The sequence below is a fragment of the Chiroxiphia lanceolata genome, chromosome 15 (genome assembly GCF_009829145.1).
Source record: "Chiroxiphia lanceolata isolate bChiLan1 chromosome 15, bChiLan1.pri, whole genome shotgun sequence".
In the NCBI taxonomy this organism is placed as follows: Eukaryota; Metazoa; Chordata; class Aves; order Passeriformes; family Pipridae; genus Chiroxiphia; species Chiroxiphia lanceolata.
In genome coordinates, this window is record NC_045651.1 from 3,456,822 (window position 1) to 3,481,230 (window position 24,409).

Sequence of the window (24,409 nt, forward strand, 5' to 3'; positions counted from 1 at the left end):
AGCAGGGCTCAGGAGACCCTGCCCAGCCCATTCCCAGTCCAAAGGCACTGGAGGCAGGCCATGAGCTGGAGCTGAGAAAGTCTTTCCTGCCTGTTCCTTGTGGCGTCTCCTGCTGGGGCCAAGGGTGGTGCCAGCTTTGTGCCAGCACCAGGTTTGGTGGCCTTAAGACTGACACAAATGTCCTGGGATGGGCAGTGGTGGTGGCCAGATGTTCCCACAAGCAGTCCCACATCTGATGGCCATGTGCCCACAGCTGGTTTGGGGGGTGGACTGGGTAATCCCTCCCGCTTCCCAAAAAGCCATGGCTGGGCTGCTTTTCCAGCCAGGGGCTGCACAGTCTATGCCAGGGATCCTTGTGTCTTAGCACTTGGATAGGGACATCATGGCTCTGGGAGGCTGGGACACCAGCAGGACTCAGGATCCTTCACTCACTGAGAGACTTCCCAGTGCTGCTCCTTCCCAAGTGCTTTGCTATTGCCCAAATCTTGGCGCTCCAGAAGCTCCTTTAGGTTCATGAACGTTTGGCCCTGGGTAAAACCAGGGATTTTTAAAATCTAAAGGTCATTTCTAGGTCACTGAATAATTACTTGCTATTGCTGTACCCACTGTCACTAATTCCATCACAGAAAAGTAGCAGCTTGCTGAGAAATCCTCGAGCTGCAGGCTGAACACCAACTAATGGAAATTCACCACAGAAAATGCAAGATTAGGGGCATTAGTGCCCCTAACTGGGAGGAGAAGCAGGGCCAGAGGACACCAAAGCTGGGCACAGGAATTCTCTACATCCCTGCTGCTCCCCATGCTTGGACTCAGCTCATCCTGCACACGACGTTACTGTCAGTGTGCTCAGACACAGGGTTGGGCTGAACAGGCCCCTGCAGCCCCTTTGTGCTGTATCTCCACCCCAGGTCTGGGTTGTGGGGTTTTGGGTGCACAGGAGGAGATGTGATGGGGACAGCCCTGGGCTGGGAGGTCCCTGGATGCTCCTGGATGTTGGATCTAACACTGTGCAGCCCCAGGCTCAGCCACTCCTGCCGGGCACTGGCAGGACTCAGCCCAAACACAGCCCCTCCCAAAGAGCAGTGGGGGCTCCTCTGTCCCCAGCACTCCCTGCTTCACCCTCCATGAAACCCTCAAGTTCCCTTCCTGCTGGTCGAGGCAATGTTGATCACAAAGTCTTTGGGGACATCTGCTGTGAGTCAGGGCAAACCCTCACGGGGCACGGGGAACCACCAGCCAGAGGGAAAGCTGTTGCTATTAATGGAATCATGGAATGTTTGGGTTGGATGGAACCTTAAAGGTCACCCAGTTCCACCCCCCTGCCACGGGCAGGGACACCTTCCACTAGACCAGGTTTCTCCAAGCCCCCTCCAGGCAGGCCTAGAACACTTCCAGGGATGGGGCAGCCACAGCTTCTCTGTTCCTACTAGAGGGGATTTTTGTCAAAGAGTGACATGATCTTCCAGCTGCACGGGATTATCTCGGGATGGATTCACTGATGGGCAGAGTGGTGGGGGCAGATCTGACCTCCCTCACTCAGAAGAGCTTTGAGGACCCCCTAAGGGCAGGCACTGTCAGTGCTCACTCACGGAGTGCTCCTGAGCTCACGGGAGCCCAGCAGCCACACCAGGCCACCACCTGCCCTCGTGCCTGTCGGGAGGCCATCCCACCCCTCTGCCAGTGCAGCCTGCAGAGCATGGCAAGGTGCTTTTCCATGACCATTCCTGGCAGGGACACTGTGGGTTCGTTCCCATGGCCAAGGTGAACAACCTCAGCTGGGAATCCTTGTGGGCTGTGAGCTGTGGTGGAGGACACAGCCATCATCACTGTCTGTCTCACCCAGCAGGGCAGGGAGAGGCACTTCGGGCACCTCCTGCTTCTGATTTTAGTACAGCTCAGTCCTTCTGGTCAATCCTCTGGCTGTGACAGAAGCAGGCTGGCCCAGGGAGACACTTCTGAGAGGGAGAGCAAAAGGAGGTGCAGGAAAGCCTGTTGTAGGGACAGCAGGACTAAGCTGGGCTTTGCTGTTCAAACCCAGTCCCTTCCTCTTCCTCTCTGTGTTTAATGCTCTCCCGGGGCACCCTTGTCGGGGTCAAGCTCTTGTGGGCATCCCCTGGCACTGAGTGCCCAGTGTAAGTGCTAACAGGGCTTGGCTGCACTGCCCCATGGATACAGATCCCTCAGCAGTCTCTGCCTGACAAGGATCTGCCCCTGAATGCCCCAGCCAAGCTCCAGAGCAGCTGGAGACATCTGTGTCCCAGATTGCCTGGGGGGTGCAGAGCAATGGCTCCCCAAGAGTCACACTGCCATCCTCCTTGCCTGGCAGCAGGAATCACCCTCTGACCTTGCCATGGCTTTTGAGTCCCAGGCCAACTTGAATGCTGCGTAAGTTATAAAATAATTTAAAAAAATACATATAAAATGCAGAAGGAGACCAGCCTCTCCCAGCCTTCCTGTGGGTGGGTACAACCAATGATCAGGCTGGCTTCCCACTCAAACCACTATTTGATGTTACCATCAGTATTTTTGTTCCCTTTTAAGCTCCTCTCTTTCCCCACTTCCCATATTTTAGACTTGGAGAAACGAATCTGGGGTGAAATAAATCAAGTATTGCCTTTACAGCTCCCATGCTCTGCTGAGCTGAAAGGGAAGCTCTTAGGAGATGGATCAAGTTCATGCCTATGCCTCCTCATTGCAATTAAGCATTCCTGCAAATCCAGAGCAGTCTCTACTCCCAGCACCTGCATGGCAGGACTGGGCAGTTACAGTTGGCTTTCGAGTCCCCTCTCCATGTGAGCAGCAGTGGTGGTGGCAGCAAAAGTACCTGCTCTGGTTTCCTAGGTCAGGAATGCCACCCTGGGGCATTTCCTTTTATCTTGAATAACCTACTTTAGCCAGAAAAGCCATCAGGTCCTCTGCAATGCCAAGCAAGCCAGCGTGGAAGGAATTGCTTTGGTTGGGAGCCATCGTGTGAAGCAAGGCCAGCTCAGGATGCTCCATATCTGAGTTACTGGAGCATCCCTTACAAACAAACACGGGCAATTACTAAAAACACAAGCTTGTGACCAGTGTTTTTGCCCCATGTCTCAGTCTGGTTTTTGTTTTAAGCATTAAAATGAGGAGAGGAGACACCAGAGGCAGTGGGATCAAAGCTGTGGGTCACTCCCATGCGCTATAGAGTGGGTGGGAAATTAAGCTAAAGAGAAAGTATTTTCTTCCAGAATAAGGGCCATGCATGGATTGGCAAAGTGCAGAGCAGCTGTTTCCAGCTTCTTCTGAAGCACCAACCATTAGCCAGGGCTGGGGGGTATCAACTTGGAGAAGCATCTGGCCCAGATAGGTTTGCTGATGTTACTCAGACAAATGGAGCCATTTTACCCTTGTGCTCGATTTCCCCCAAACCAGAAAGCAAATTTCTGGGAATGTACTGCTGATGAACATGGGCCAGCTCACACGGGAGAAAGAGACCTGTGTAAATATGCTGTGCAGAGGAATAAGTGAGAGCTGAATGATTTCCAGTGGAACAGTGTGGTGTGATGGGCGAGCTCCTGGGGTGGGAGGCTTGGGGAGACCTGGGGCTGTGCCACAGGGCCCAGGGATGGACATCTCGGACCTGTCCAAACCATCAGGGGTGGGAGGAGTGGGAAAGGGAGGCTGGAGGACTCGCTGTCCATGTGTGTGGAGCAGGGTCTGGGCTCGCCCCTCCCCAGCCGGCGGAGCGAGGGCGGGGCGGGACGGGAATCCTGCCCTGAACATGAAGCGTGAAATCCATGTCCAACAAAAATTTCTGCTAGTGCATAATGCAAGCCTTGGATGCGTCTGTAGCCAGGGCTCTGGCGCTGGGAGCACTGAATTAAGCATGGGGTGACTCAGCGCGTGTGCGAGCCAGGCTGGGAACGGGGAATGCGGGGACAGGTGCATTATTGATAGTTTCGTTTTCCCCATCCCGAACGCCTGACAGGGAAAGCTGCGTGTGCGGCGCTTGGAGGGGGACACGGTGTGGCCAGACTCGGCATTTGCAACGCCTGCCTGCTCTTCCTGCTGCTCCTGGTACAGGGATTTCTGCATCCAGCCTCTCGCTCCCGTCGCTCTCCAGCCGCAGCCCGTCCGCCCCGGGCATTCCCTACCCCAGCCTCCAGCCCCGGAGCACCAGGGAGCTGTGGGGGCTGCACAGCTCTCACCTCAGAGAGCAGCTCTTGGGGCTTGGAAGGGCTGGAAGCCCCCGAATTTGCCTTTGGCCTTGCTGATGATCCAAAGGCCTAATCTGCTTTAGCCTCTCTGGATCTATGGGCCTTGAGCAGGGGAACGGGGACGGGAGCACAGGGTGTTCCTGGAGCCTTGGGACAGCAGAAAGCAGGACCGAGCCCTGCTGGAACTGAGTTCAGGAACTCGTTACCTTGCAGGATGATGTTTTACTTCTATCCCAATGCTTTCTGCTAAAACAATTCCTCTCTCTCCATGCACCAGGACTCAGCCTGGAAAGAACCACAGGTGAGCAGCAGGGCTTGGGGCTCAGAGCATCCTGCTCCACCTCAGCTGTGTGGGATGTGAAGGGGCAGCCTCCTGGAAGGGGTTGGAAAACATGAGCTAGCACTCCTGTCAGGCTCTGCCTCTTCCTCAGAACCTAACTGGAACCACAAGGATGCAGTGAAAAAAAACCAAACAACCAAACCTGCTTTGGAAGATTTTAAAGAACAGCACGAACTAAAAAAGCAGCTGCCAAAATGAATTTCCATTATTAAAAATCAGCACTGATGAGAGCCATCTTAGATCAAATAATTTATTTAGTAATTCCATGTAAACACTTCAGATTTACTAGCAAATACAATGCTTGCTGTTCTTTTAAATAGATCATTCAAAAAATAAGAATCTATTATTAATGGCAGGTTGACTAGAGATCTCCATACTACTGTACAATAAGGAATTGGTTTTCTAATGGATTTAACATCTCGATTTTTCTCGTTCTGCGTTTGCTTTACACAAAGCCCAAAGGACACAGGTTTGAACTGCTCCCTGACGATGCCACTGCGGGCCCGGGGTGTTTTTGGGGAAGGTCCGCTGGCAACTCCTCCCATCCTGGCATTGGTGTGAGCTGATGTGAGGGTGGGATGGCAGAGCTCGCGTGAACACTGTTCACAAACACGCCTTTTCGGTCAGAAAACAGACAGGGAACGGTGGAGAACTTCTCTTTGGGATGTATAAAAGCAACGAACTCCATCGTTGGTTTTTACTTATCAACACAGCAGTACACATACACGTATCCACAGTCTGGAAAAGCATCCTATGAGCTGGAGAAAGCAGTGGTTCTGAGCCTTGGTACACCAGTGCACTAAAACCAAAAGAATGATACCTTCTTACATAGTCAAATGAAAAATAAATATCTTTATTTTCTGCCTACTTTATTTCAGTTTTCAAATAAATTTCTTTTTAAATAAATCTGTACAAAGTATACTGTTACAGTATATATTCGTAAGTGAACTGAAATGCCTAAGTGTAACAACACTACAGGAAAGCAGTATAGATTGGCACATCTCTAATCAAGATTAACTTTTACACTCCAAAAAAATACCAACGCCTGTGAAAACCCTCGAGATGTTTTTTGGTATTTTTAGGCAAGTTGCGTTGCAAACGCACGACAGACCAATTCTCCCCTGCCTTGGAAAGCAAATCACTTCTCATGGTTCTCAGAGAACATCTTTATGATGCTAAAGGGACACCATCAGGAGAAAAGAGAGAGAGAGACTTAAAATTTCAAAAAAAAAAAGGAAAAACTTTGGTCAAAATCTGTCAGGTTTTAGTCTTTGTGCAGTTTTGCCCGAGTTCCGACAGTGGCCGGTGCCGGGAACGGCGGGACTGCGGGAACACCGGGACTGCGGAGACCCCTCGGAGCGGCCGGAGCTCCACCCCTGCCCGGCCGCAGGGATGAAGGATGCGGCATTCCCAGCGGCGGGAATGCTCCGGCCGGGGACCCAAAGCCTCAGGAGAGGAGCTGTTCCCCTTGTGATCCAAAAGGAATTAACACACACACACTGGGGCTGCGTTTTGCTTCCCCCCCCCAAAAAAAAACCCCCACAACAACCCAAGAATCTAAAATTGATCTGACAGTGTCCCTTTGCTCAAAATAAAGACTTCCGTGCCATAGAGAGCAGGTACTGAAGTGAACTTGTTCACAGGGTGGAAGAGCCAAGTACATCTCAAAATTCAAGTTTTCAAATCCAACTGCAGTTTTTAGGTTCATGAGCTCTCAAAACCTCCTAATATTTCATGAAATAATTCCCAACCGGGAACTGGGGATAAATATTACAGATTAAGAGCGAGAGTTTTCTCTGTTAATCTTTCCAATGATATATTCACTCAATGTTTACATGCTGAAAGTTAATCTTACATTAGAATGTAATTGGCTGCAACATAAACCTATAAATAAATCAACTACCATAGATTAAACTCTGTTAAATATTTCTAAGTTAATAAAATATTGACAGTATTATAAAATTACAGTATTTACAATAAGAAAAATCTAGACTAATATATACCTTTAACAGATCTCTTCTCCAATTTGGGATTGCAACGGAATTATGAATATATGAACAATTTATTAGAAAGTTGCATTGCAATTATCATGTTTTCCATTAGAGCTAGAGAGGGTGAGCTATCACTGCCTTTGGAAAAAAACAAAAAGTGACTTCTGATGGTGGGGTGTAGCTTTTGAGTACCAAACTGGTAACAGGAGTCCTCCGCAAGACGTCTGAAGATAAGGTAGGACCAGCCTCAACTGCTCAGATTAAGGTTGTATTACAGAACTGCCAGCAATCAGAACCACCCAGGCTGCAAAAGGGGAGGAAAGGTAGTTTTCAGCTCAAAGTGCACAGCTGGAAGGGCTCCCCTCATTCTGGACTCCAACTAAGGCTGCAGGAGCTTCAGGAACGGCACAACCCTCAGCTTGGGCTTCGTGAGGAGGAAACGAGCCACGGTGCTCCTTAAAGGGACATGGTTGGGCTGCAGCTATGCCAAAAACACCCCTGACAACCACACACTATAAAACCTGGATGTTTGAGACCCTCTTTCACTTGCTTTTTTGGGAGGTTACCTTTTTGTGGGGTCAGGGATGGGTTTGGTTTGTTTTTTTTTTTTCATTTTGTTTGCCTGGGAGAAAAAAAATTGGCTGGGACCATGCAGTCAATTCATTTTCTATCCCTCACCAGCTTCTCTGTTTCTGGTGTATTAGCAAAATGCTGCTGTGTTGGGGTGGCAAACACTTGTGGGGAAAGAGGCTTCAATACTCACTCCCAAGTCTATTTGTCTTGGGATAAACCAAAAGTGATTCCCACCCTTACAAATCACCAGCTGCTTTTGGGGTCCCAGATACCCAGCAATGTCCTTTTAAGGATCAGAACTTTCACCTGCCCTTTCTCCCAGCCTTGGAGGAAGAGTTTCCAATGAGTTTAGGAAGGGCCATGTTCACATCCTTTCCCTCCTCCCCGTGTCACGTTTGCTTTCCAGAAAAAAAAAGGGGGGGGGAAAATAATTTCCAAACTCCTTTCCCGCCCTTCCCTCCCCCAGTCCTGCTCACTGTAAACCAGAAATGGCAGTTTTTAGTGTACATTTTGGGATCAAATTATTTTCTCAGCCCCAAGCCTGAAGATGCTTGTGAGAGACCTACCCGCAGGCTTCGGAGAGGAGGAGCAATTTGGGCATTTGCAGGGGTTTCTACCACTTCCCGTGGTGGGCAGGAGGGAACACCTCTGTCCTTAAAAGCAGGATTTAAAATGGTAAAAGAATAATTTGTAAACTCGGGTCTACGTTACCAACAGAAGGCTCTAGGTCCTGCGGGCTCCAGTTCCCAGAGATGCAGAGCAGGAAAACTAGAAAGAGAACTCGGTACCTTTCAATCACCTGCTGGGTTGTACTGGGGGAGGAGTGGGGAACGAGAGAGACAAAATGCCAACTGACCTTATAAACAAAGGTATGTTTAGGGCTTCTGGTTTCAGGAATAAACCGATATTTACTGGTAAAAGTCTGCCAAAAAACAAAAACAGAAACACAGGATTACTGGTAAATATTGGTTTATATGGAGAAGTTCTTTTTTAAAAAAAAATAAAAAAAATAAAAAAATAAAAAAGATGTCATCGTGCTCCTGATCTCCACGTGCTCCCAGGCAGGAGCCCAGAACCGCCCCATGGCATCCCTGGCACCCGGACACCTCAAACCAGAAGCCTTGTGTTGAGGGGAAAGTCCTGTTTCTTTCCTTACTCCCCTTAAATTACGTGTTTCTGGATTCCCCCCTCCCTCCTCCGCAAGGCTGGTCCTACGGGGGTTTGGCTCAGGAGATGGGAAGTCTTCTTCCAAAAGCACTTGGAAGTGAATTTGTACATAATATGGTATCTCAGCACTAAGGCTGCTGGGGCCTGAGCCTGCGCTGCTCCCTGAGATACCATAAAATATACAAGACTGAGTGTATATTTTAAATAAAGCATTTTCTTGTAAGTGGCATAAACCCATTCATTTTATTTACATGCTTATTTATTTCCAAAAATAGAGTTGGTCCACATTGGACAAGAGAAATCAAGAAGCCATACAGTAGAAGAGTTAAAAGTCCAACATTTAACCAAAGTACAATGAAATTCCAGAAGTCTGTGGCTGACTTGAACCACAGACACATACACATGAGCCACACAGACATTTGTACATAGAGCATTATATTACCAATAATATTTGCAAACATGAGGTCAAGATGGCTAAAAACCCAGCAGGACTGACCCGAGGGTCCTGACTGAACAGAAGCGGGTGCTGAGGGGCCGTCGCTGCTGTGGGGAAACACAACTCTCCAGAGATTTTGTTTCACTTTTGGCTTTTTCTTTAACTGAGAAAGTCCTAATTTTTCTGCCCTGGGGATCCAAATTGAGGACACGGTGAAAGCCAACCCCATGGAGCTCCCTAAATGCCCAGCTTGGTGCCAGGGGCTTGGACCTGTGGAACCCCGGCTGTGCCGGGGCTGAGCCCCGCCGGGAGGGCAAACCCCTGCCCTCTGCTACTTGGCCTGAAAGATCACCTGGAAAAGAAAAAAATTGGGATTTATACCCTTGTGGTGTGCTGAGGGGTGTCTGAAAAAGGCCTGGATAGGGTTTTGCCTTGAAAACAAGGATTTCCCTCCCTTGCCGTGGGCAATTTTTTGGCATTAGTTATTCCAGTCCTGTCTACCTTTTCTGGAAGACCACAAATATCCTAGAGGATGTTGCACTGGACAGATGAGAGAATAACTGTTTTACATTTAAAAAAAAAAAAAAAAGGTTGGAGAATGGACAGCAGAAGAAAAAAAAAAAAAACAAATGGAAAAGATGCCTTATCTCTGCATGATGGCCCAGTTTGTCTGGGTATTTCCATGGACCTCACCATGATAATATCTCAGTGCCTCCAAAGAATGGAAAAATAGATTTAAATCTGTATTTTCTCCTGCAGAGAATCACAGCAAGTAAAAGGGGGAAGACAGTTGTAGCACTGCTGGTATTTCTACAAACCACCTGCTACATGGGGTAGAACCACAAGGAAAGGGTATAAATTAAGTTTTCCTTTTTCAAGTCATCTTTGACACTCACGATATTAAGCCTAGTCCAACGTGAATGCTAGTACAGAGCTAATGTACAGAATACCAACAGATAATTATTGGTGCCTAACAGGATTTAAAGGCGAGTATACTCAGTACATTTAGGAGGAAACACTGTCACCAAAACGCCAGAGCTCTGACAGCAGTTACACAAAGCAGCCGTGCAGGTCTCTACGAGGACGGAGCCTTTAGCACGAGTCACTATGATCATCTGAGCCTGTGACAACTTGATCTTCTGGTTTGTTTTCTAATCTCAGATGTGAAATAACACTTTAAAACAGAGATGGGCCCAACCCTGTGCAGATGGGCACGTACAACACTCCCCACTGAAAACTCAAAGCCCAAATTCCTAAAGAGAGAGCACGAGAAATTGTTTTCTTACATCAAATAACTATCATGCAAGCGATACCACGACAGTTTTATATTGAGTACTTCAAAGTCAGCTGGTATAATTTAACTAGAAGTGAGCAACCTAAGGAATTTCTAGAGAGTAGGGACAAAGGTTGTGCCGGTGACAACCACCCGAGATGACCAGGGAGAACAGCACAGGGACACCGTGGGGGTGTAATGAGATGTGGTACAGGCTCAGCTCAGCAGCCTCACAGACCTGGGATAGGCAGGATTCCTGTGGCAGGCTACACACCTTCACTTCATTTGCTCTGCTAACAGAGTGTGATATTCTTCAATTTTGCAGCTCACTTACAGCCTAGCAATACCGGTGGAACATTAAAAATTGCTTTCCCCCCCCCCCTTGCCTGCTGCCTCACATTTCCCAGGATCAGCCCCACTGCTGTATGCTCACAGCACAGCCAGACATTATCATGCTCTTCTTAATTTTCCAGCCATGGCCAGGCTGGAGTCACTTTTCCAATATAACCCAACCACTCTGCTCCATCAGCTGCTAATTGTTGTCTTTAAACATGAACTCTGACCAAAAGCCTCATGGTACCTGCAGTAAACCTGCTCCTGTTGCAAACTCCAACAACTTATCAAAGCACTCACTCTCTGATCTACTGGAGACAGGGAAGATGGGAGAAGCCAGAGTATTTGTCATAGCTTCTAGACTTTTAAGAAGCCTAAAATTAAGCCAGAGCAGCAAAAGATGGCTCTGGCTGAGACCAGCTACCTGTGGGTCCTCTGGAGTCTCTTGGGAAGGGAGGCAACACAGGTCTGCATGAGAACACACACCAACAACTCACCCGCAAGGAAAAGACCTGGAAGATGCTGTCCAGGCCTCTCTCCCTGCTCCTTCCCTTTCTGCCCATCATCACAACCAAAACCTTTTAGGATTTTTCTTGGTCATAACAGAACTAAACAGAACTTATCCACAACATCAACTGCTGAGGCACGCTCTGGGATCTGGCAGACCTGCAAGTCCAGCTCAGGGCAGGAATTTGAACTGGGGGTGTTGCATTACAGGACAAATCCAGATCCCATGCTACCCGGTATTCTGGGTTTGTTTCTCCCCTTTGCCCAACCAGACATTGCAGCCTGGACCTAGTTGTGTCCACCAGAAAAGTTTAATGAAAATCAACCCTCCACCACTCAGCAACTTTGGGTTTAATGAAACCATGGAAGGAAACTCATTTGCTCAGAGGCTGAAGATGCAGACTTGGAGGCCTTTGATCACCTTCTCCAACCAGACTAGACAACTGATCAACATCAACTGCAACCAAAGAAGGACTCTGTGATATTTCTCTTCTCATTAGAAGCACATTTTTTAATGCCTTCTTGGAAGCACTTGATAAAAACCTTTTAAAATGCTCAAATAAAGATCAGTTCATTCTTCACCTCCTGCTATTTGTCAACGCGTCCAAAGATTCTGGTAGATGGCCCAGAAAACAAGATCGATCACAGAATCAAAGAATGGTTTGGTTGGAAGGGACCCTCAAAGACCACCTGGTCCAACTTTGCAGAAAGTATGTTCCTTTCCACCTCTCACTCACTGAAGAGTTACAGCGTTTCAGCTTCTCCTTCTCAAACCAGAGTTCAGGGGTCCTGATCTGTAATTCCCAGTGCCCCACTAATACTTTAATTAAAAAAAAAATAATAAGCCAACATTAGAATGTTATCTAGTCATGGAGAATACTAAGCTGTTTTTTAACAGCCCTATTTTTGCTAGTACCTTTGGTGTTTCATTCCCAAGCTCTTTTAAAACCTGTTGCTCTTCCACTTGAATTTCCTACTTTGCTCCAGCATCTCTACCTCAAACACCTGAGTTTCAGAGGGAGGCTCCTTATCTTTACTACCCAAAGGGACTGGGTGAGGGCAGGCTCTCAAACTTGCTCCTGAATGACATGGGGAAGTCACTTCAGCAGCACGAACTAGTGCAGGAAATGAACTGTCTTCAGTCCTGCACACCCAGATTTTCTCCCCAGCCCTCTCTCTGATGTCCTTCAGACAGGATTCACTCCTCCAGGTCCCTGGCTCTGCAGAGCCCCTTCAAAACTGCTTTATTTCCAGATCATGGTTACCTGCCCTACTCCATGGCTCTTACAGTCTGTTCCTCAAGACCTGGACTCCTGTCCTTAGTCCCTTTCTTATAAATATTTTTAACAACTGTTTTACTTTGCTCCTTCACTACAGAGTTCTGTCTCACCTGGATGCCTGTGACCTTTGCAGGTATCTACAGGGCTGCCTTGACAAGTCTAAGGATGTTATTTTCTGATTTTCTCCCCTGTGATATTTTGTAACACAAGTAATTTTTTTTAGTCCACTGCCTTCTACTCCTGAGGATACTGAACCTGTGCTGTGGTCCCTGCTACTTAACAACTCAACAGTAATTGTATCTTGAACCAGTTCTTATGTCTTAGTCCTAAAGCAAGGCTTACTCTAGACCAGGCTGTTACAAGACATGATCCTTTAAGTAAATTGAGATGTTTGCTCACCCAAACGTTAGCCAGCTCCTTCCCAAACAATCTGTGACAGCATGGTCATAATGGAATTTACTTTTTCTTACAGGTTTATGAAGATGCATGAGCCTTAGTTTTCTTCCAAGCCCCATGAAATCCACAACTTCCTTCTTGTCTGGAATAGAAAACTTCCTAATACCTCCGTGTCATTAAAATATAGAATTTATATCCAATATACATGTGGCTGTTTGGTCGTCACTACTCCAATTTCCTCTCAGATTTTACAGCAAATTTTAGATCTAGTGTTCCTCCCTTATGGCCCAGCACACCTGCTCAGTACAGTGTGATGGCAGGTAATGCAGTATCTTATTGATTTTCATCACCCCCACCATGTTTCAATCAGACCAGCTGTGCCAAGATCTTTTTTCCCCACCGAGCAGTCTACAACAACTATTCTTGTCTCGTGTTTCCACACAGACGTGCCCATCCCTTAGTCCAGCCCACAGCCTGGCAGCTGGTTGTCCCTCCTGTGCACACAACTCTGCCCTCAACCTCCACGTACCCCACACTGAACAGCCCCGACAGCCTCAGCCTCCCACCAGCGCTGTGTTCAGTCCATCCTCCCAAAACCCTGCCCACTTCCCATGCCACCAGTCAAGGGACACCTTGGCTGAAGTGAAAACCAGCACATGCTGTGAAGTTGTGGCTCTTCACTTCACCTGCTTGTCACATCCTTTTCCCAGGCACGCCCTAAGACTTCAGGAAGAGGTACCGCCGTGTCCAAAATTCTACCTTCTTCCCAGGCTCCCAAATTTAGCTTGGTAACTCAGGTAACTCAGCTTCAGGAATGACAGCCCCAGGCTTGCCCCAAGCACTCTGACACCTTCCAGGACCTACTTGTCCCACTCAAGAGGCAAATGAGCAGATGGATCTCCTCATCATCAGGAGCCTGCATGTCCCACCACCAAATCCTCTGCCATTCAAACCTCCCACAGCTGCTTCCCCAGCTTCTGGAGGCATCTCCAGAACACAAATTAACTTCTCAACCAAGCCTTTAGTTATAAATCGCCCCTTTAATCCTATCCAGTTCCAAGCCTCCACAAATACAGGGCAAGGCAGCCAGTGCCATGGTGGGAATGGACCCTGACCATCTGCAGAGGATTTGATGCCATCTCCTCCCCACCAGCTCAGCCAGCTCAGCAGTTCTGGCCTCAGGATGCTTTCTGGAGCCTGGAGTGTCTCCACTTGTTGCTCTGTGTAGTATTTTATCAGCAGATAATCACTGGTAAAGCATGTCCTCTCTGCACTCTTGTGTGCAGTTCCTAGTGCAATTAAGCCAATGTATTTCAATTCCCATAATTAAGCAAAGAATTTTGCTTTATGACCATATAAAGTCCAACCTTTAAACTAAAAATAGACTGACCGTTAACGGATTCTTTTTTTTTAATTACTTTAAACCACCAATTAGAGACTTTCATTGGACAAGATAAGTTACATACGGCCTTGGAAAAGCCTGCCAGGACTCATTTTCCAGGACTTTTATTGACAGGTGCAGCTCAGAAGCCAATTTTTTTTTTTTTTAAAAGATGGAATGAGCCTCTGAACACAGCAGACCTATCCACAAACCAAACTGTTTGCATGCATGAAAGCAGAGACGACTTTTGCATGAATTTGCAGTGCTTAGTTCAGAGTTATTAATGAGAGAAAATAATTCAAAGCCTCTAGTCCCTACTTTGCTCAGACCTGCCTGGTTGCCCTTCAGCAGCCCCTGGCAACGGTGATCCTACTGTCATTTATTATTTAAATAAAACAATCTTTTTAATAAAAAGAAATTCTGACCCCATTTAAACTCTGTACCTGACCAGACACTGGCTTCTTTCCTTCACCTCTGCTGCTGCTCACACAACATTATTCTTAAGCTGACCTGCCCACACAGCTCCTGATAAGCCAATGTTACGTTGCCAGCTCTCCTCAGCATCACTCGAGTGGGAGGTTTAAATACCAGATTTCACAAAATCCTTTCTCCATGATTCCTAGCCCTGGCATTTCTTGAAATATTGACAGATCAGCTCGCCCAAAAGTGAGACAGGTGGACCTGCTTCTGCTGGACTGACACAGAGAGAGGAGCTGGTCCCTGAAATCCCAGTGCTCACCTCTTGACCCTCACATTAGTTCTGAGGAGCCTGGATGGGCTGATGCTGATGTGCCAGTGCAGACTCACCCCCCAGGAGCTGCTGGTCTCAGCTCCTCTGCCCATAAGGAACCCGAGCAAAGGCAAGCGCAGGCAGGTCCCAAATCTCAGGAGACTGTGGGTAATAAAGCCATCAGCCTGCACTGCACTGCTGTGCAGCTGGGATGGAGCACGGAGAAATAAAACATATTCCCCAGGGAGACACCAGAGCAAGCCCAGCCCAGGGGAGAGAGACACCCTTAAATGGCAGTGCTGCTCCCCAATGTCCTAACAGACAGGTCCTGCCTGATGCACAACCACTGTCCTGCCTTTCTACCCAGAGTGAGAGCAAAACCTGCCAAACCCCTAATATCCCAGCTGGAGGGCACTGCAGACACGATGGACAGCCAGCGGTTTGGGCCCGAGTTGCACATCCAAGACATTCACCAGCAATGGAAAACCCACCCCTGCTCATTTACTGACCCTCAGCTCCCAGCAACAGAAACTACCCAGGCACGTATGATACAGATCCTCCTCTCAGCACTGGCCACATCAGCACAGTGGTGCCACAGAGGAGCTCAAACCATGCCCATGGGGGTCACCCCACAGCAGAGCCCCTGCAGCGCCCTGTGCCACTGCTGGGCCCTGCATCGGTCCAGGGGGATGATGATGATGATGTCTGAGAGCCCAGGCTTGGCTCGGCTCCCAGATCTTCCTGCAAGAATGACAGTGCCACCTCTGCACCCTGAGGTGCATCAGTGACACGTGATCTCTTGCACCAGGATGTTCACTCACTGGGGCAGTCGCACAGTCTCTGCACCATGTCCAGTATCAAATCCAAACCCACTGGGGTCAACATGGTCGTGGGGCTTCAGATGCAACATGCAAGCCACCTTTACAAGCAACTCTCTATAGAAATCAACATCATGCCTGGGATGACTTTTCAACATAAGGAGGTTTTTCCCAGAAAAGCTGTCTAAGTCTCTCCAAGACACGCACTTGCCATCCCAGTGGCACGCAGAGGACAGGTCCCACAACAGCCACCTCCCTCCAAGGTCTTGCTAGTCATCCTTTCTCACTGCAGAAGTAAATCCACACCTCTCACCTCTCAGATCTCTGACAGAAAGAATGAAGCTTTTTTTTTCTTGGCCTCCTGCATATTTCAAGGTAGTGTTTCAAGAAAAAAACGCTTCAGCACCACAGCCCGGGAGGCTCAGCACAAACTCCCACAGCTGGTGTTGCAGCCAGTCCTCTTTGCACTTCAGTCTGCTACGTGGCCTAAGACTCAGAAAGGGCTAAGATGTTTATTTTTGCAAAGCTAACATCAGGATGGACAGCAAACCAACCGATGACCAGCAAAGCCAAGGAATCATCTGAGCTAAGACAGAATTCCCTGCTGGGGAGATCCAGCAGATTCCCACTCAAACCAAGCGCTCTCCCAGCTGATGGCTAATGCAGAAAGGATCATGTCATGAACCTAAAGCTCAAGATAAGGTGCAGAAGTGGCCAGGCCATCCACCAGGCAGTCTCCTGTTTTACCTGGGGCCATGTCTTCAGAGCCATCAGCATAGCCAGAGCCACGCTGGACAACAAAGCAGTCCCTGCTTAGCACTGGACAGTCACATTATCTGTGTTTTGGATGTTTTAATCTCTAGCTTGGTCTGATGAATTTACACCCACTGGTTGGTAGATCTTCTCTTTTGTCTCAGTTAAACCCAAACCAGATCAGGTCCAGTGCTCCATGACAAACCCAAGCTATGTCTCACAGAAACAGAACTTTGCTGCAGAACCCCCTGCCCAACATGGGCTGCAGAGCTACTGCAGACACTGCCATGGCCCTGAGGATGTCCAGCACAGAGTCCTGGTCACCCAAAACGAGACAACACCCACACACAGGCAAAATCTACAGGGCTCCATCTTGGCTGGCCATGGTGCCACCCAGAGCAAAAGGCTCAGGACCAGGTCCCCTCTCCAGGAGAAGGAGCACCAGCAGTATTGATCTGCAGAGGGACAGTGAAACATTGTTTGGGGATATCCAGCCATTCACTCTGTCTTGTTTTAATCAGTCAACATTCAAAAGACAGATAGCGGGGCCAGAAATCCTGTATCTTTATCTTTTCTCACTTAATCTCCAGCTGACGTTTTTCCATGAAAGCATGTCTCATTCCTCGCTATGTGACTTCTACTCTCTCTCTTCTGTAGCCTCAAACGGGCTACAGAGCTGGTTACTACTTTTATAGAGACAGGAGTGGCATGCTCCAACTTTCCCAAAACACACGACTGCTCAGCTGGCTTCAGACACAGAACTGCAGAGGTGGGACCAGCAGAGCTACCCCAGCTACCCTGTGATCCCCTGGCACCAGCTGCCTGACACCCCTCAACTCCCTGTGGCAAAGGCTCTGCCAGAGGCTCTGCCATTGGGATCTTATGGGCTTCTCCAAGTGCCACCCCCACTCCCAGCACTCGTGCAGATGCTGAGACACTCAAACAGCAGCACAGGTGCACCTTGGCCGTCCACCTCTGCCAGCCCCAACCTTCCCGCCTTGCTCCAAAAGCCTTTTCCCGCCCTCCATACAGACAACTCCTCATCTGCTGTGACTGCTGGGAGCTTCCCCCCTCGGACAAAATCTTTTCACCTGTCTTGGTGGCTGCCCTGAGTCTGCTGGCTCAGGAAATGCCTTTGTTAATGACAAAGCAACACACCTGCCCAAAGCAAACCCACTCATCCTTTCCCTTCCAGTGCACTCCTCCAGCAGCAACTTCTACACCATCCAAATTGCAGCAAAATATCCAGAATGCCTTTGGAGATGTAACGCTCTGAACCTCTAAAAATGGATGATTTGGCCTTTACTCCTCTCAGTTACCTGCAGCTGCTCTGCACTAACAACAACCAACACACCACCAGTAAAGCCTTGTGGCCCACTTGTATTTCACAAGGAGCAGGTTGCATTTTGGACTCCTGTGTGAGCTGCCCTTCCCCCAGACTGCAGTGCTGCTAAAACACAGTCTCGTCAGGAACTGAAATGCTTTGGAAAGATAAGAAGTGAAAAAGAAGGATAGGCAGGCTAAGAGGAACTCCCAGAGCGGACCTGGGACCATCTGGCACGAGCGGTGCGGGAGGAGGGAAGCAGCCTATCTGATGGGAGCAGGGCAGGCAGCCCAACTCCAGCAGCAGAGCTTCCAGAGCTGCCGCATGAGAGGAGCATCCTTGAGAGGAGCATCCTTCCTGAACCATCGGCCTGTCACCCTCAGCCATCCCAACACAGAGAGATTCCACTTCACACACAAAAAAAAAAGCCATGAACTTCAGGCCCAACAATTAGGCTCTGGGTAAAACAGGCTTTTAACAAAGGTTATAATTTTGGAAGTCCATTTAAATTAACCTTAACTAGCTTTAAACTCTATATACGTATCTCCTTGCCACGCTCACAACCCACGCACATTTCGCGGTGCCAACGAGCTAAATCATGTGCAAGCGAGCAGAGTAAAAGGAACCACAGGCTTGAAAAAAGCTCTGGGCTGAAACTCTTCTTTCATTGTTGCAAGCAGCACAGGAGATGGCAACAGCAGAAGGAATCAGGAATAAAAATGGAACTTCGCTTGTTTACCTCGTCGGTTTTGTCAAAACATTGTGACAACACTCTGCGTGCAGCCCTCTCTGTTCTGCCACCAAAAATTAAGAGCCCTTCACCTGTCTTCACGCATTACAGGAGAAAACCAAGAAGAGTAAAACTTTTACGGAGAGAAACGAGTGTGCAAAAAGTACAAAACCCAGCACGAGAACTTCAAACTACACTGGGCTCCTCTTCCAGACAGTCCAAACACCACCACGCACAGCGACCCTCCAGCTACACAGGCTGAGTTAACAAGGAGCAGGCGGCCTAACGAAGGAGGGGAGGAAGAAAATAAAAGGAAAGTTTGGGTAAGCCCAGCAAAAAGCAAAGGAAAAAAAAAAGAAAAGTTAAAAAAAAAAAGAAAGGAAACAAAATATGTAAATCGGGATTTCAAAAGTCCTTGACAGTGTGATTTTAACAGAGAAACTCCCAGCGCTCCAGGCAGAGCCCTTCCTCTCCAAAAGCCATTCAATCCAGTAAGAAGCAGCAGGTTTTTGAAGGAGCAAATTGCACAGCTGTGGAAGAATTTGCCTTCCCTGCCTTCTTTCCAACTCACCTAAGAGAAACTCGCTTTCTACCCGTCGGATTAGCAAGACCGAGGAAATTGGTTGGTTCTAGTTACACTTTGAGTTTTCGTGTTTGACGAGAGCCCCCTGAAATGTAAACCTGTTTTAGCATTCTTGTACATTAATGTCATTGTTCTCCCTGCTGGCTCCCACAACTTCTGTCACAGACAAGTCAATCAGATTTGGTATATGCCCGGGGGGATGGGGAAGGGGAGGGCTGGGTTTAAAGCAAACAAGCAACCAAAAAAGTAATTATGTCAGTGCTCTGCAAGGTGTTGGATCCAAACTCGGTGGATCTGCTGAAGTCTTCGATCCAAAACACTTGGCAATTTTACTTAAAAAAAAAAACCAAACAACCAAACAACGAAAAAACACCCAAAAAAGTATGACCTGTTAAACTTAGAGAAAAGCAAGTGGCAGACCTTTGAGGAAGGGAGACAACATGTGCGGGTGCAAAAACGTCACGTGCCGTAGTTCACCGCCTTAGAGGAAATCAGAGTTTTGCTTTGCTTGGTTTTGCTTTTTTTCTGAAGTGCCAGCCAAAGGCACTTCCCAAAGGGGGGGGGGGGGGCTTTACAGAGTTTACGGGTGCCAAGGTGGAAGCATGAAGTGCAGACATGCCAAAAACGTCAGGTTTGCATAAACCCTCGTGGAAAAAGTGCACCGTGGTTTGTTTTTTTTTTTTAAGGAAAAATGCATATCTACCAAATCTCCACTGACCAGGGGCCACTTGCCCACGCAAAGTCGCATCAATTGGCAGCATCAACGCTGACATTTTTTGCCTTCTCCTTCCAACCCCCCTCCCCAATTTTTTTTTTTTCCTTGGGAGACATTCAGCGCCACTGCATTAGAACGTACAAGAAATGAAAACAGTGAGTACGACTGATATAGATCCATTGACTTTTTATTACAAATGTACTTGATCACTTGGCTTCAAAAAAGTTTAAATCAACCCCTATTTTCTGTACGCCAGTACAAAGTAAAATCTATTTTACAAATTAAATACCTAAAAATTTGACAAAAATATTAAAGTTTGATGGAAAAAACAGTTATAAAAATCTTAAATCCCCTTTTAAGAAGAGATAACATTCCCTCCCAACCCCCACAGTCCTGTTATACAATATTAATAGTCATTTTTTTTAGAATAGGTAGGTATGTTATATCTTGCTGTTAGCATACAAGTCACTCTAATAGCTTTATCTGTATATACTCCAGTTAGTGCATGAATGTCATCTGATTGAATATAGTCAACTATCTTTAACTGATCCCTAATTTACATTTCATAGCTTGCATAGTTTGAAGGGACAAAGGTTACACTACAGCTAATCATAAAAAAAGGTGGTTACAGTGCTATTTTTAAAGGCAACAAAGTAATTGCTCCCAAAAAAAACCAAACCCAACCCAAACCAAACCAAAAAAAAAAAAAAGAAGTTATCGGTCGGCTCTGAGCAGGGGTTAAATCCCCGGCAGCAGCTCTGCCTGGCTCTCAGGGTGGGCTCTGCATCCACCCACTGCCCGTCGGGCAGCCCCTCTGCGCTTCCCACATCCCGGGACAGGCTGGGAGCCGCTCTCCCGGCAGCGCTACCCCCAGCACATTTCAACCCCTGCGCGGGATACGCACAAAAAAAGGTGACACTGTCAAGTATTTGTTTCCTTTTTTTTTTGGTTGGTTTGTTTGTTTGTTTTTCAGTTAAATTTTCCAATTTAAAAAAAAAAAAAAAAAAGGCGCTCCGCCGCGCCCGGCGGGAAGCTCGGGGCGCTCCCGACATCCCGCGGCCGGGCTCCTGCATCGGCTCCGCGCATCCCGCCCGGCCCGAGCCTCGGAGGGGACCCCCGGAGGGGTCGGGCCACAGTCCCCCCGGCTCCCGGGACCGCAAAGAAGAGGCAGGAATCAACAGCGACTCGCGCTGTTTCTTTCTTTTCTTTTTTTTTTTTTTGTTTGTTTTAATTTAAATTCTCAAAGGCAGAGCAATTTAACTTTTTTTTTTTTTCTCTTTTAACAAAAAAAATAAATAGAATTTGAATTCGGAGGACGTTTCTCCGTTACCATTAAACCACTTAAAGGGTGGTTGTTTCAATGGTAAATTACTTGACAGTGTCCCTTTAACTTAAAAATAAAATAATGTCAGTATTGCAATGAATTTCAAGTTTTCTTGCACGTAGTCATTATAAAGTAGCTTTTATCATGCTCTTGGACCTATTCTACAAGACATTTAAAAGCATATCATCAAGGAAAATATAAGGCATACTTCTCAGGAATTAGGTATCTTGGCACATTTGAGCATACTGTCTTTTTTTAAAACAACACATATGGTCAAATATACCTTTCTTCTTCTAACATTAAACAGGGTTTTCTGTACTTTGTTTTAAATACTGAGATATTAGAGCCTTGGTAAAGTACCGAGCACCGCCGGGAAAATAAAAATTAAAACAAAAAAAAGCAGAAAAAAAAAAAAGAAAATAAAAAATGAAAACTAAAACAACCAGGAGCAAAATCCCACGAATCTTTACAGTCATTTTAGTCTTTCGTTATCATTCATCAAGTCCTTGAACATACAGAACGTGCGTTAAAAGAAGGAAAAAAACCAAACCAAACCAAAAAAAAAAACCAAAAACAAAAACCCAACGAAACACGCAGAAGAAACTCCAAAAAAAAAAAAACAAAAAAAAAAACAACGAGACAAAAAACTGACCACAAGTTCTCGGACACTGTTCACAGAACCGCCCGCGGGCTGTCCCAGGCTGTACTGGTTTGACTGGAACCGCGCGGCCCGTGCGCTCCTCGGGTCAGCAGCCGGATCCTGGGCAGGATCCGGGCGGCGCGGGCGAGGACGACCACGGGAGCAGCCTGCCTCGCTTAGCGGTGCTCCCGGGAGCCGGGAGGGACGGAAGGACACTCCGCCGGGCTCGCCTCGCCTGCCGCTACTTATTGCCGGGAACGCGCCGTGGAACTACGGGGCGCCGGGGCGCGTCCGTCGGCAGCGCGACAACTTTGGGGAGGGCGGTGAACAGCAGGACCGAGACAATCAAATCAAGTAGCAAAAACCAAAGCAATTAAATTCCTAACTACGTCTAGCAGCATGGAGAGTGCAGTCCCGACACATCACAGTTGAAGTACAATAATCGCTGGAACTGCCCATCCAGAGCCTCCGAATCAGAAGCAGGTTATCAGACACATGTTTACATGCAATTGAGAACCATTTCAAATGTCACATTACGCACTCCGAAAAAAGCTTATTTCACTACTGGGAAATAGGAAAAGTGCACATTAAAGCAATTTTAAACATTTCCAGTGATTGTTTAAAAAGAAACAGAAACACCTCGCTACCAGCGTCTCGTGTTTAACTTTCTGTGAACACTAACAGCAAACTTCTTTCAAGGGCAATAATGCATGGTACAATGGAAACAGCTTGTTTTGACACTTACAGTACATCTCAAAAAAAAAAAAAAAAACCAACAAGAAAAAGGGAATTATAATTTCAGCTGGGAATAAAATGACAGCAGGAAATCAAATTCTTTAAAACAAGCTTTTTTTTTTTTTGTTTTTTGTTTTCTCCCCACCCTTCCAAAACTCCATCCTTGCCCCTCGGTAAAGAAGCGCCGGCAGCTCCTGCTCGCACAGGAGCAGCTCGGCTCTACCTGGCCCCTAACTCTGCCAAGACCATTCAGCAAAATGATTGCATCCCCCAAAAACTTCCGAGTGGAACAAGATCCTAGTTTCTCTGAAATGCTCTCCTACTGAATTCCAGCCAAGAAAAGAAAAGAAAAGAAAAAAACAAACAAACAAAAAAATAATAAAACTTTTGTTTTCACTGTTTAAGGCATCTTCTTTTTTTTTTTTATAACATTTTCTCTTCACTCGCAATGATGATAGTCATGCAGCAGTTTAATGATAAAAATATATTAATATTTTACTATACAGCAGCAAGAAGTTAGTCAATTAAAAGCACACCAACTTTCTTTTTTTTTTTTTTTTAAAGAAAAAAAAACAAAACCAAAACATAACCGGAAAACAACACAGACAACCTGCAAAAGTCTATTATTATTCTCATTATATTATTACAAACAATTTCAATTTGGAGAACACACCTGGACACATTTTAGTGTTCTGACAAATCTGCGTCTCCCTAGCCTAGGCTTGGAGCAGAGCTGGGACGGGGAGGGCAGGGCACGGCCAGGTATGTAGCCAGTAATAACTAGCACCACAGCTACATGGAAATCCGTTACGGACACACACCGGCTTGGCTTTCACTGTCCAACCAAACTCCGACCCCCATGGCTCAGTGGGATCACACTGCTTCCTAACAGGCCTACGGGAGTTTAACAGGGATCAAAGCACCGCTCCGGACCTCTCCCGAGCTCAGGATAGTGCTAGTGCCAGTGGCGACACACGGAAAGACTTGCTACCTGCTGTCCAAAAAAAAACAAAAAAAACCAAAAACAGGTGCACTGGAAACCGCTGCACGTCAGGTTAAAGTACTTTTAAGTACACAGAATAAAAAAAATATATTATGAACAATACAAGTACATCTCATATACACAATAATGACAATACGCCTACTCAGTTGTAAACCAAACAGGTGCAGAAAAAAAATATTACGGGAGGAAATTCATTTACTTTTCGTTTTTTTCTCTTTCTCTCTCTCTCTCTCTTTTTTTTTTTTCTTTTCCTCTTTTCTTTTTTTTTTTTTTTTTACTATTTGAATAACTTTGGTTCAAACGTAAAAATCACAAGTTAGCAAATTTCATTTAAATGCCTTTTTTAATAATTTTTCTTCATGTTCACAGAAGTTTCACTGACCATTTTATATGTTTAAGGTCCAGATGCAATGCATATTGTATAAAAGAGAGCACTTATTGTTTACCTTGCATGAATTAAACCTACGTACCTTTTAACTCTACAAACTTCTGCATAACATTTAGACAAAGCTCAGACACACAGCATGCCTAGCCCTCATATATATATACACATCTCTAATCACAGGTATATAGGGTGTCAAATATACTATAGTAACCTCCATGTAAGGTTCGAAATTTGGTAACAAAATGAGAAGAAAAAACTAAAAATATTATTTTACGTGTTCTAAAATATCTCTTTTCTTTTTTTTTTTTTTTGTGCTAAAGTCAAATGTTAGCTCAACATGAAAAGGACTTTTTTTTTTTATATAATTCAGCAATATTATAATCTTGACCATTTTTGCAAACACTTTTAATAATAATAGCTTAAACGTGTACAAAAGTTCTCGGTTAATTAGGGAAATAAACACTCAGTTCTTTATATTTTTAATCAAGTAGGAAACACAGTTCATATATAATGTTATTACTTTTTTTTTTGACTCTCTTTTTTTTTTTTGTGTTTTGCTTTTTTGGTTTTTTTTTTCGCTTTTTTTTTTTCGTTTGTTTTCGTTTTGTTTGTTTTTTTTTTTTTTGGGTTTTTTTGTTTGTTTGTTTTTTTTTGTTTTGTTTTGTTTTTTTTTTTTTTTTAGCAGCTGCTTACTGTTTGATACGGTGGGTAAAGTGGAGGAACATCCAGCGATGGGTGGCGGGTCTGAGGCGCTGCTGCTGCTGCTGTTGCCGGGCGGCGGGGGGGGCGCCGGGCGGGCGGC

The 24,409-nt window shown here is 46.5% G+C and overlaps 1 long non-coding RNA gene across 2 annotated transcripts; it reads right to left on the bottom strand.

Moving 5' to 3' along the window:
- Window positions 1-4,766: 4,766 nt before the first annotated feature.
- LOC116794228 lies at window positions 4,767-24,409 on the bottom strand. 2 transcript variants are annotated; one of them, XR_004359730.1, is made up of 5 exons: window positions 24,301-24,409; window positions 7,951-8,016; window positions 7,661-7,862; window positions 6,534-6,825; window positions 4,767-5,329 (listed from the first exon to the last, which is right to left on the bottom strand). It is a non-coding gene; the product is annotated as an uncharacterized LOC116794228 (long non-coding RNA). The 2 variants fall into 2 exon arrangements; XR_004359731.1 differs by lacking the exon at window positions 24,301-24,409 and adding an exon at window positions 8,758-8,927.